The sequence below is a fragment of the Pocillopora damicornis genome, chromosome 11, assembly GCF_964200805.1.
Source record: "Pocillopora damicornis chromosome 11, jaPocDami1.2, whole genome shotgun sequence".
In the NCBI taxonomy this organism is placed as follows: domain Eukaryota; kingdom Metazoa; phylum Cnidaria; class Anthozoa; order Scleractinia; family Pocilloporidae; genus Pocillopora; species Pocillopora damicornis.
In genome coordinates, this window is record NC_142680.1 from 18,255,231 (window position 1) to 18,267,531 (window position 12,301).

General features: G+C 40.4%; 1 pseudogene across 1 annotated transcript; it reads right to left on the reverse strand.

The window, feature by feature from the left end:
• Nucleotides 1-248: 248 nt before the first annotated feature.
• LOC113683352 (uncharacterized) lies at nucleotides 249-10,377 on the reverse strand (annotated as a pseudogene). Its single transcript, XR_016180852.1, has 14 exons — nucleotides 10,283-10,377; nucleotides 9,269-9,296; nucleotides 8,765-8,960; nucleotides 8,123-8,394; nucleotides 7,394-7,564; nucleotides 6,708-7,099; nucleotides 5,387-6,140; nucleotides 4,582-4,914; nucleotides 4,058-4,207; nucleotides 3,336-3,671; nucleotides 2,445-2,911; nucleotides 1,701-2,000; nucleotides 1,118-1,275; nucleotides 249-643 (listed from the first exon to the last, which is right to left on the reverse strand). The product of XR_016180852.1 is annotated as an uncharacterized LOC113683352 (transcript).
• Nucleotides 10,378-12,301: the final 1,924 nt, after the last annotated feature.

Below are 12,301 nucleotides of genomic sequence, written 5' to 3' on the forward strand. Positions count from 1 at the left end.
TTTGAGATCCTCTTCCAATAACTTACTGTAAGTACCATCTGTCAAGCTAGTAAGTTACGGCCATAGATGTTTCTGTTTCGGGGAACCCAGCCTATGGAATTCTTCCCGACAACATCAAACAGGCTAGCTCACTATCACTATGAAAATGAGTTTAATTTGCATGTGAATGAAAAATTTTATTCATATAAAACGGTGAGCACCAGGACTCACTTCGAAAATGAGACCAAAGATAATACGAAAATGGGCTATTGGAACAAAATCATAGTTTTCTATTTATTAACTGCAGTACTTTTTGCATTAAATTTGTAGTGGTTACATTCAGAACTTGACATAGAGAGATTATAATGAAAAAGGCGTCAACTATAAGCTTTTTCCTGCTGAAAACCATGCGAAAACCGTTCAACTTCATTTCAATAAATCCACACGTTAAGTAAACAGACCGATATGCCACAACACGGCGATGGGTCAAGGAATCCAATACTTCAAGAAGCATGGTAATACATTCTCCTCTCCTGGTGTTTCTGATGTGCGGTGAAGAAAGTAATGAAAAACTCGCTCCAGCCCCCTGTGCGAACGCGGATGAGATCATACTGTTCTGGGTTGTTTTGGGCGTTGGTTAGTGTTTCAGGATTGGCACAGGTCACTATAAAGAAAAACAACAAGTTGTTAGAGTGTTTACCGTATTAAATGCTCTCTGCTTGCACCAGGCCCTAGAGAAAAATTAACTCAGTTATTCTCTACCATGACGCATATCACTTGTGGGGATCCCCCTTAAGATTAATTTCTCCAGCGCAATGCCCCCCAATAAAACTAAATATAATTTGACTTGTTATCATTGGGCTAGTTAGTGCAATTGTAGTTTGTATGACCAAAGAGGGTTCTGGCTTCGTCAGTCGTAAGTTTCTGCGCTTCAGGCACAGGGTTCCCTTTGGCTTTAAACAGAGTCCCCTCTCTTCTAACATTTGTGCTCTCTCTGATCGGCAACCTAATTGAAAAGTTTTATTTTAAAAAAAACCCATGCACCAGCGCAATTAATAACCTTAATTAATTTTTTCAACATATGTACATATGTATACTCGGGGAGAGTGTTTCAGTCGTAATGTTTAGCATGAATCACCTGTTAAAATGTTTCCTCCAATACTCTTTAGGTCGGCATAATTCCTTAAGAACTCAACCAAGTCACTCTCTTTAAAGTCTTCCATAATCTTCAAACCGATTTCTGCGCCGTTTGCGAAGCCAACGTTGATAGAGTGCATATCCCAGCTCTTCAAAGATCTAAATATAAATGAAACGAAAGCCTTGTACGTATAAAGAAACGAAAGCCAGGAAACGAACGAGACCTAGTTCTAGAACAAAATGTTTCAGTCGTGCGACTCATACAGATGTCATTTTACGGTGGTTATATCACCTTAGCAAAAGTTTGGCACTAGAATTTATACGTGGAACAGGATCATGCGGAGATCAATGCGGTGCTTGGAATGTTTAGTGCATGTGTAAACGGATCGACCAACAAGCACTTTTCAAACGCGGAATCGAATGAAAAAAACGCACTGATGCAATATCATTTGTTCAAAAACAAGCACAACCCTAGGTGTTTTTTGTCACTAGGCCCGCAACTGAACCAATTTTTGTATAAGATATCGTCTTTGTCAAATTTTTGGGTGCGTGGGTGTGAGTGAATACTTTTTTTAAAAACCTACTTATAGATATCAAAGCTCTTTGGTATTGATGGCTTATCCAGAGGCGTGGTAGCAGCACCGAAATCGGAGGCTATGGGTGAGCCTGATCGCCGACCATCAGCTGAAGCCCCACATCCTGCTCCCCAGCCAACGTATCCTTCAAATGTCCCTGATCCTGTCGGCAGCAGTACATCCCATGGTGCTCCTGGCACCGAGTACTTTTTTTTTAGGCTGTCAATCAACTCGAGTAGAGGTTGATGAGCTTCCGGACTCGGGCGGGATACTTTACGTACAACTGTTGTAACTTGTTCTGAAAGCCAACTGCAAAAATTATAAAAATTTCTTAAGCAAAAAAGGTGCTAAGATGAGAGGCAACCTGTTTAATCCTAAAGCAATAATGATACACGACGTGTTCGTTTTGTCAAACAATAAAGTTCATCTCTTAAAGAGTTCGCATTAACTCGGAGAGACATTGGTTCAATTTCCTTCTCGTGACATCCTTATTAATAAACACTGAATGACACGTTGACCATGACCCGTTAGTAGCGAATAGACAACGACGTCATGATGGTTAATAATCAGTGAAGACAAAGTAAGAATAAAGAAAGTTTTTTTTTCCTTTATCTCACATCATAATGCGAGAGGATTACACGCGTCTTTGGTGATTTTGGACGAACTTGCCTCATAAAATTGTAAAATATAAGTCAACAATAAAGTTAAGAAAGAATATCAAACTGTTCTTAGGGGCTTCCAAATTCAACTCACCTAGTAATTTCTTGGATGTCTTTGTTCTCCGCACCAGCACTGGTTCCAAATTTTGGCAAGTTAATCGCTGTCTCGCGTACTGCCTTGTACGTGTCCGACAGCCGCTGACCTCGGGTTGTGCCAGAAATCTCGTCATGGAAGGGCTCTTGCATGTTGTATCCCCAGTCACACTTGAGGCACCGAACTAACTCGGCCAAGGAAATTAGAGCCGAGTCGCGATCAAAGCAAAGCTTTTTGATGGCGTACAGAGCGTCGACAGTGTTGGAAAAAGAGATGAATTGGACGCCAACAAGTGTGTGATTAGCACCACCGTTATAAATGTCCCGCTGTGTTTCAAGGCAACCTCGGATGAGGGAAGAGAGCAGAGGACTAGGAGAGTACTGCACAATGTTGTCATAGTTGAGAAGCAGAAAGAAAAGGTTGTACCCAGTTCGCACATTAAGGTGCGTGGCAAAGATCTCTTTGACCTGAAGAACAATCAATAAACATTTAAATAAGGGAGAGAAATGACAAACTATGTCGTCCACAAAACATTTCTCCAGCACAAGTATCGTTTCCAAATATTTGCAGGCAAAGCGAAGCATATCATTGGAGAGATCTCCATCAATTCCTTTTATTTACCGACGGGAGGGGACAGAGGGAAGCCCGTGTTCTAAAAGACATTTTACCAAACTGGTCTGAATGGATGTTCCGTCGTATTTTTTTTCTTCCTAAAGATGTTGGATTGATAACCACTGAACATAGAAAATTATGCTCAACTCCTAACCTTCGCTTTCTTTCTGGAACAGAGCGTGTTTCACAGCGAAAGCAACGCAGGGGATGAAAGCACTCCGGCCCCCCTCCCCTCTTAGAGAAGATTAACGTGAAAGAGAATATAAAGAAGGACCTTACCTTATCAAAGCTGTTAATCTCTTCCGCATGTTCTGTTGGCAGAGACTGTGGTACACCCTCCAAATACTTTGGCCCAGCAAGCAAGTACGTTGAGCCATGGTTGATTGTCATTTCAAGCACTTGTAACAGTGGCACATAAGCCAGGGAGAAGTCTGTCTCTCCTGGAAATATTGGCTCGTAGCAACCGTCACAACAGTAATTCCGTGCGCTTTTCAGGCTCACTGGCACGTCTGTAGCGTCTCCAGCCTCTAGAAGGCCCTGAATTAGGTGTTCATCATGGGACAAAAGTGGATGGGCCCCACCACTTAGAATCGCTTTAGCGGCCTCCTCGAGAACCTGTTTACATTAAAAAAAATAGTCGAATCATACAACTAAGACGACTTTCTCTTCATTGACAATTGTAAGCAGTTTTAAGTGGCGCACGTATCACCCTTAAGGACTAAAGCTGAATAGCTCCAGCTGGGCACAAGGGCAATATAATTTACAACCAACATAAGATAGTTTATACTTTACCGCATTAATAGTACGTTGATTAAGTACAAATAAGGACTTGGTCAACCGGATGATGTTAATCCTAAGAGAGGCCATGCGGCCGCTCGTCCATATTCCAGCAAATGCAGCATTAATTTATCATTGGTGGTTGTTCACATTGGGTTCATTCCTTATGTATACATATACATATGCACAGACAGACAGACAGATAGATAATTCGCTCTTCGTACCTCCTGCGGCATATTTTTATGTACTCGAAGGGACAAACACGGGGCATTAAGTGGAAGCCTACGTGAGGCTTTCAGGCACATGATTGTCACGTCATTGCAACCACATTCTGGCTCTGCTGCATCATTTGCCTTGTAACCACCTACAGTGATCTAAAAAGCAAGACCTACAATCATCAGTGAACGGATTTTAGACAAATTTCTTGTAGCTCTGTTGCCTAAAATTTAAGAGAGAATAGAAAAATGAGTGAATTCTGAAGTCTGTAATTCGAGGGAGAACAAAGGATTTGGTGAATTCTTCGCATATTTTTTTAAACGTAAGCTAGAAGGTAGAAGTAAGACGTTATGTCGGTAATCAACTGGAAGTAAAATACTACGAAATTTAAAGAGAGAATGGCAGAACGGCGATTATTTTGGACCGTAAAAGGTCGGAAAGGTCAGTAGAGTCATAACATCATAACACTAGCATGACAAATTTAACCTTGACGTCGAAAAAGAGTACTGAAATACCAGAATCCTCAGCTCACCTGCTGAACCCATTGGTTGATGGTGTCACCGTTGGGAAACATCCCTGTGGAAGCGTACGGTACTGCTGTCATACCCCAAGTACCCAAATCATTCAACAGGCGCGAGTTGACATGAGCATGTCCACAGAGTTTGACAAACAGGCAGTCAATGATTTCCTGGGCGTCTTCAGCAGATGTACCCGGCAGGAACGGCAATAGGATTTGATCCAGACGTCCAATAGATGTTGGTTCTCCAATGAGGTGCAAACAGCAGTGATATGAGTATAACAGTTGAACAGCTTCAACGAACGTCTTTGGACGGTCGGTTGAAATCTTCTTCATTCTTGTCTCTATCTGTTTAAGAGAGATTAATTATTTTGCTTTAAACTTGAGTATATTTCGTAAAACAGTCAATGGTGCTTTTGGAAACCAAAATTTCTCTCAGGTAAAGTTCAAGACCCTCCCTCTTTATGTTTGTTATTATCCGCTGTGCTGAAAACTCTCACTATATTAAAACAGATGTCCCCATAGACCGCTTTCACTTCGAAGGCAGGTAGGATTAATAAAGTAGTTAATCTTACAGGATTCTAAAGAATCCACGGCGTTGACAATATATATATCATACTTTTAGACATCACATGAACTCAAGTCTCCGGCAAGGACTACGCTTTCGGGATTTCTCCCATTGCATTTAATTTTACTTATTACTACTGCTACAGGTTTGGATGAAGCAGCCACCTCGAGCCATGCGGATCGATGAATTTTAAGTTTTAAAAGGCTTAATAGGCTGTTGACCCCGATATTTAAAAAAATCTCCGAGTCTTACCTGTTTTAAGTTTTGTTTCTGAGCCTCAGATATCGCGAAGCCACTGTTGTCAGCACAGTAACCAGCCAAAAATCCAAAGTTCCTCATGTACTTCTGTATCCCTTCCAAAGCCAGGATGCAGGCAGTTATGAAGTCTTACTTCTCTGCAGTTTTTCCTTTCTCGGTTTTCAATTCCTCTATCATTTTTCCCAGGCCATTCTGTACCAGCCTCTCGTAATCAGGAACCACATGCCCCATTCCGGCTGCCTCACTCAGACCCTTGTAGAAGGCTGGAATTACTTCGTACTCATGGAGATAGGGCATCACGGCCTTGCCAAGACCTAGGGAGAAGCATTTGGGCATCCTTCCCACTATGATCTCGTCTGGGCGAAGGTTGAAAAAGTCGGCCTTACAACCGAAGAATGGCTGCTCTGAAGCACGCAGCTTTTGCACTTTGTTTGTGGTAAACAGGCGTCCTAGCGACACCTTTGTAGCCCATCCTTTCCGTATCATGACAGACGCTTCTTTCACCTTGCTCAATTTTGTAGGCTTTAACATCGTGAAGAGGTGCGGAATTTTAGGCATTTCCCGACGTTTGTACCATTGGTCGTTCCATTGCTGAAAGCCGTAGTCTAACAGGCCAAGGACTCGGTTACTTGGAGGGTCTCCGGGGTGGTATCCACCGGTTGTCATACGGTGGAGGTATTCCTTCTGATTGTAAAACAGCTACTCGTTTGATGGGCTTCGTATGTTCCAAAAATCTATGATTTGAAACCTGTAGAGCAAAAAATTCTGTTACAGTAAAGGAATGTAGTATGATTCCTTTGTAAACTAACATCTCCCATTTTTCTAGTGTTCTTTATGCGTTTTTTTTAACATCTCGTTCTTATTCTATCTCATCAGCAATGTGGTTTGTGATGTGTGGCTGAGATGCAATCTTGCAAGAGCTCTCGAACCATAAGAAGTTGGGAACATTACTTTGGAGACCCCAACACTCGTTACTGAGCGGTAGTGCCAAAACTAATGAAACTTTAATTTTCTGCACTGAAAAAATTAATTGCAAATTATTCTCAGCATGAAAAAATTTTGAACCCAATTTATACGTTTAGGTGCTTACATTTTCTGCATAGTTATCAATAACAGTAAAAAACATTTCCAATTGCGCGTTCAAAAGTATCAATGCAGCCACAGCACTGGCCTTTGGGATCACTGGGAAAATAGAATAAACTCATACCAAAACTCTCTTTCCTCACCCCCCTTCCACCCCAAGATAGTCCGTAAAATATATCGTAAATTTTATCAGTTTTCTAAAACCTGAAATATGAGTGGACACCTGTCTTACCTTCGTTCCTTGATAGTGGATAACTTCAACTCCTCTGCGCTCGGCACATAATAGAAGGTTCCTTGTACTGGGCGGACTGCGCTGATCAAGCTATCAACGGTTACGTCACCAAGTTTAGAATGCTTGTCATTACCAGCGATGTTTGCCAGAATGGTCTTGAAAACCTCCGTATTGTTGCAGCAGTGCATGTACATCAACCCTTCTTCCTGGCTTGGTAGGTCCGCTCGGCCGTAGGGCATTGAAACCCGAAAAACGCGCTTATGCCTCAAAAGACCATTCAATGGTGGAACGTCGAGTTCCACATGCACGCGTGAGATGTGAGCACGTTTGTCCGTGTGGCAAATGATTGTGTCTGTGCCACTTTTCCTCCCGATCATGTCCCCTCTTTGAATCTGTCACATTTTAAACATTTATATAATTGATGAGTCAGGACCTGAGACACCAAAGCTAAGACTATAAATTTCGATTTGATTTAAAGGTATTTCCTAGGGTTCGTTTCTCCGGCGTTCCAAAAGAATCTACCTATCGTTTCAAAAGAAAACCTTTTTTTTTCATATAAACCGATTCCATGGTTAGTTTTGTTTTTAATGCTGACAACTAAAAATGAAAAGGCTCGAAAAGGTTAATATTCTCTCATTTTCAGGAGACAGTCAAGGGTCTAAAGCAAGAGAATTTCATGTAATTACTTTGTCCATGTTTCCGAGGACCGTCCAGTTGAATTCAAACTTCTGTGCCAGAAGGTAGCATGATCCAGGGTATCCTGACAACGCTCCTTCATTCTTGACAATGTAATTCTTGATGCTCTCTGCGTCACAGGGATTTGCTAATCCATCAGTAAAGGAATTTTGGATGATCCGCTGAGGAAACAATAAAATACAACAAAAGGTCACAGGGATCTATTTGTCAATCACCAGTTAACTAAAAATAGAGTCTCATACTCAAAGGTAGTTTTAAGGCGCTCTCCTCTCTCGACTCAAGCTAAGACATGCTTAATCTCAGATGTAGCCGTCGGTGGAAAAGAGGGAGGAGGGGGTGAAGGGAGGAAGAAGGGATAGGGACCAAGATTCTTAACAGTGGAATTGGATTGGAGAAGGCAACCTTCCAATTCCTGCAAATCACATGAAATTATGGTTCATACCTTCACAATGAAAAATTTTTAACCAAATATTTCAATGACACTGAATGGAAATGAGTATCTATTACTTTGATCTCTTCCAAACGGCAGAGGAAGAGAGGTACAAATTAAATGAAAAGGGATGCTCAAAGATAGAGGAATCTTTTACGGGGAATCACATTCGTTTAGTATATTTAAATTCAAACAGAATCTCCAAAAAAAAATTACTGCTGCTCTGCTTTGATCAACAACGTTATCAGTGCAAAACTTGGATGTTTAGCAGTTCTAGTCAAATTCTTACCTTACTCGGGGGCTGAGAGTGAGTCACATCCAAATTGTCACAAAAATTTTTCATATTATTCTCAACACGCTGAAGAATTTTCTCCACTTCTCCAGCAAAGTTGGATTTAAGCAAAAAGAATACATCTCCTCCCGTGTCCAGGAATTTTTGCGAGTCACGGACAAGCTTCTTACCCGGGGGACGGTTATCAAGATTTGCCAGTTTGGGGTCGTCTTTATACCATTCACTCCACTGGTCTGGGTCAAATGCCACAATTGCCCTGGTAAGTGACTCTGAAAATTGCAATGACGAACCAGGAAGGATATTTCAGATTTACGAATTGCTCAAAATAACTCTCAGCGACTATTTTAAACAGCAACGAACACTGGGAGAAGAATATCACTCTTGCCAGGACGCACCAAAAAAATTAATTCGATATTGCCAAATTTCGAAGTAATTCAAAGTGCATCAGACCATGTAATGTGTCATACCAAGATGGAAGCTTCAGAGGCCAGAAGTCACGTGTCCTACTTCCCTAAGTAACCTCTCCTACTGTTTAATTCATTTTTCATGAAAGGGATTTTGTAATAATATCATAAAATTTTTTTATAATTTATTTGGATGAGCGCTACATGATTTATATGGCTAAACTTTCTATCCTACCGTTTCCTTTAGCTTCCTCCAACTCCAGGGCATAGTTGACGACGTCACGCACAGCATCCAAAATGCGGTCCCGAATAGTGAGGTCATTTACAGTAAGATCTTTCTTGTAGAAGGCAGTGACAAAGATTCCGTACTTTGGTTTGCTGATGAACAAGCCACGCTGCACCTTGTGAAGGAGTTTGTCCTCAAATAGAGCCTGCACCGAAAAAAAAAACACTAGTATCGACCAATTTGAACAAAAAATTCACATACCATCAATAAATCAATGAAGAGTAACTCCCCTTTTGGGAATGTTCCATTCAACTGGTACCTCTAAACAACGGACACAACATTGGTTTAGACTAGAAAAATCCTCCTATCTTTCATTGAGAGGACAATGAAGAGAGGACTAATTTTGCAAACGATACGTTTTCTTTAGTCTCCAGTTGTTGTGGGCACTTCATCAGCCTGTCGACTGAAATGGCTGAATTGATAGAAAGGGAGATATCAATTTAAGGATCTCACCTGTAAACTCATTTTGGTTGCTTGTTTCCTGTGTAGGAAAAGGGAATCGATTACTTAGTTAATGATATAACTGAGGTATCAAATGCACTCTCTTTGGACATACTTACATCAGATTATAAAAACAAGGCTTAGAGATTTTCGATTAGCGGGTATATTTGAGATATTTTTCATACTCTTACATCGGTATCTAACCCCGAAAGGGGTTTTAGGCGAGGCAAGGGAAAAGTCCTCCCTTGACTGAATGGTCCTATGACTAAAATTGCATGGGGCTTAATCGTTAGGAAAACACGAATTCAGTGGTAGAAAATTGCTATAAGAAAGGTCTTTGCATGGACGCTCTTATCCTCCTCGAGTCGAGTAATCATGGAGAATTGCAAAGATATCTGTCAAGAATAACCGAGCTTGACAACGACATTTGGGAACCAGTGAAGGATACTGATTGTATAAGTTGACGGTGTATTCCTCAACTTTCAGTCAAAGAGCGGTCTTCTAATATTAATTGGTGTGAATTCAATTTTTCGTGCCCTCTTAGGTAGTGTATATCTGAGGGTTAATTTTTAATCTCTTCTATACCCACTCTGGTAGTGTATACCTGAGGGTAATTTTTCAATCTCTCTTAGCCGTACCCTCTTGAGATATATTTAAGCCCTTCTTTACCATCCTTACACGGTAATTGCGTTAGACCATATTCACAAGTGTGAATTTGCTCACAATGACCTAATGCAATATCGTTGTTTTAGAGAAACGTGGAGACCAGCTTCTACTCTGTTATAATCTGTTTGGCAAAGAGTGTTGCTTTCAACCAAATCTTCGAAAGGAATATTAGCATCCAGTAATCATACGTTTGAAGCAAACTCGATAGAAAGGAGTGGATACAACGAAAATCAAGTTAAAAACAAGAATTAAATACAAGAAATGCGAAGAGATTTTTTATCAATCGAGATTATAGCCCTACGTCTTGATCTATCAAGAAAAGGCTAGATAAATTTTAAGCATACAAATATGGATTCTTACCGAATTTTTTGACTGTCCGAGCGACCTGAAAGTAATCCGTGTACGTGCCACCTGGGAACAATCGATACTCCCTCTGAATATAAATGCTTTATTACATTATGATTATCTCTAACATCAGGTGATGGTACCACTCATCTGATAAGGAAGGAGAATTGACATTTTGGTGTAAAGTAAATGACTGCAATTTTTTTTGATAAACAGCTATAATCTCTCAGCTAACTATAAAAACTAATAATTACTACATTATTACTGTAGTTTTACTTAATACCCCAGGGGTATCCAGGTTAAAGTAAAGTATAGAAAAATAAGGTGCGGAGGGTGGCAGAATTATCGGAATGAAACCACTTTGTCATTTTTTAAGTTTACGTCTGCCATTTTATTTTCACCATCGGATGGATTAATGTAACTACTATTAAAATTTTTGAGGCGCATGGGGCTGGAAATTTTTGCAAAGTGATAACTTCGATAGCCTTCAGAATCGTTTAATAACTAGCAATAATCTCTAAGCTTACCTTGAAAACTTCTATCGACGGTTAGTCGCTGTCTTGATTACGAGGGACCTTTAGCAGTTAGGACGGCAACGCCAAGGAAGACGTCAATTTAAAAATGATTATATATTTTCTGTTGGAAATTCATGAATGACTGGAGTGTTCACCATCTCTTGCGGTACCACAAGTTAACTTCAGCATAACGTATGATAGCGGTGTTGAGTTCCAAGTGGAAATTTAAATAATTTGCCGTCGGGGTGTCTTTTCTCGAACCACGCAAATTTTGATGATTTCACGTTATTATTTTTCAGAAGAAAATTAAGAAATGTACACAGTTTTAAAACGCACGTGCTGAGCTATTGTTCTGCTCATTAGATCTTTTGTTTCGCCACGTCCTCGTTTCTGTCGCCGTCATGGTTTGCAAAAGGTCCTAACTTCAGAGACCAGGGGAAGGTGTAATAATAAATGGTACTAGGACTGAGAGGAGTCTAATTCGGTCTGTAATCATACAAGTGATTACGTTTACAAATTTGGACGACCGCGAAGCGGGAGTCCAATTTATTAATTACGAATATAATTACGGAGAATTAGACGACACAAAGTCTTGTTACTAGTTGATCAAAACTATGAGAAAATTTAGGAGAGGAACTAGACATCGGTTATACGCTTTTAATGAAAAAAAAACAACAGCGGGCGCTTTTGACGCGTACTCTCTACTTGGAGACGCAATGTCGTAATCAACTGTGATATTTGTTTATAATTCAACATAAGAACAGACATCTTCTGCTTCAGTTGAAAGAAGACACAACATTTTTAAGCCGTCATCTCCAGTTTAGATTAACGCAAAGTTCAAAGTTGAATTTATGATGCAACAAAGGTTGTTTATTGATAAAACCACATAGGAAATATTGACAATGTCGGTTTACAAAGAAAGTTTTCGACATGATACAGTAGACGCTTTATTGTGGGCTTTTCCCCTTTAAATGTGATTGATATTTTCTGATCATAAGTTTGGAACCACTAGAAGCGTAAAATGCGAAAAAGAAAAGGAATGAGAGAGAGATTGAATTTTTTAAAATTTGCATCAGTGACAGGTCCGATCAGCAACTGGGTGCTAACGCAGGCGTAACGACAATGTCACCTCAGACCCCCCCCCCCACCCACCCCACACCCGCACAAAACTTCATATTCTATTCTCCCACTCGCACAACAAACATCATCGATTTTAAAGGATGAAACAATCGCTTTGATGTCTAAGCTGCTCTTGTCAGAAACTATTACTACTTATTTTTAGGTTGACTCAGAGTTCTTCCTAATTTTTCATAAATATAAGTAGTAAATCATGTCTCAAATTGTGGATGACAGCAATTGGTTGTTGACAAGTGAACTGCAATTGAAGAAATTGCTAGAAAATGAAACCTGAAAACTCCCAGGTGTTGACGGGATGCGAACCTGAGCTACCCAGACACCAGCCGGCCGATACTGCCACAGGTGGCCCAAGCTCCAGCTGTGAGATGATCATTTTGCGTAA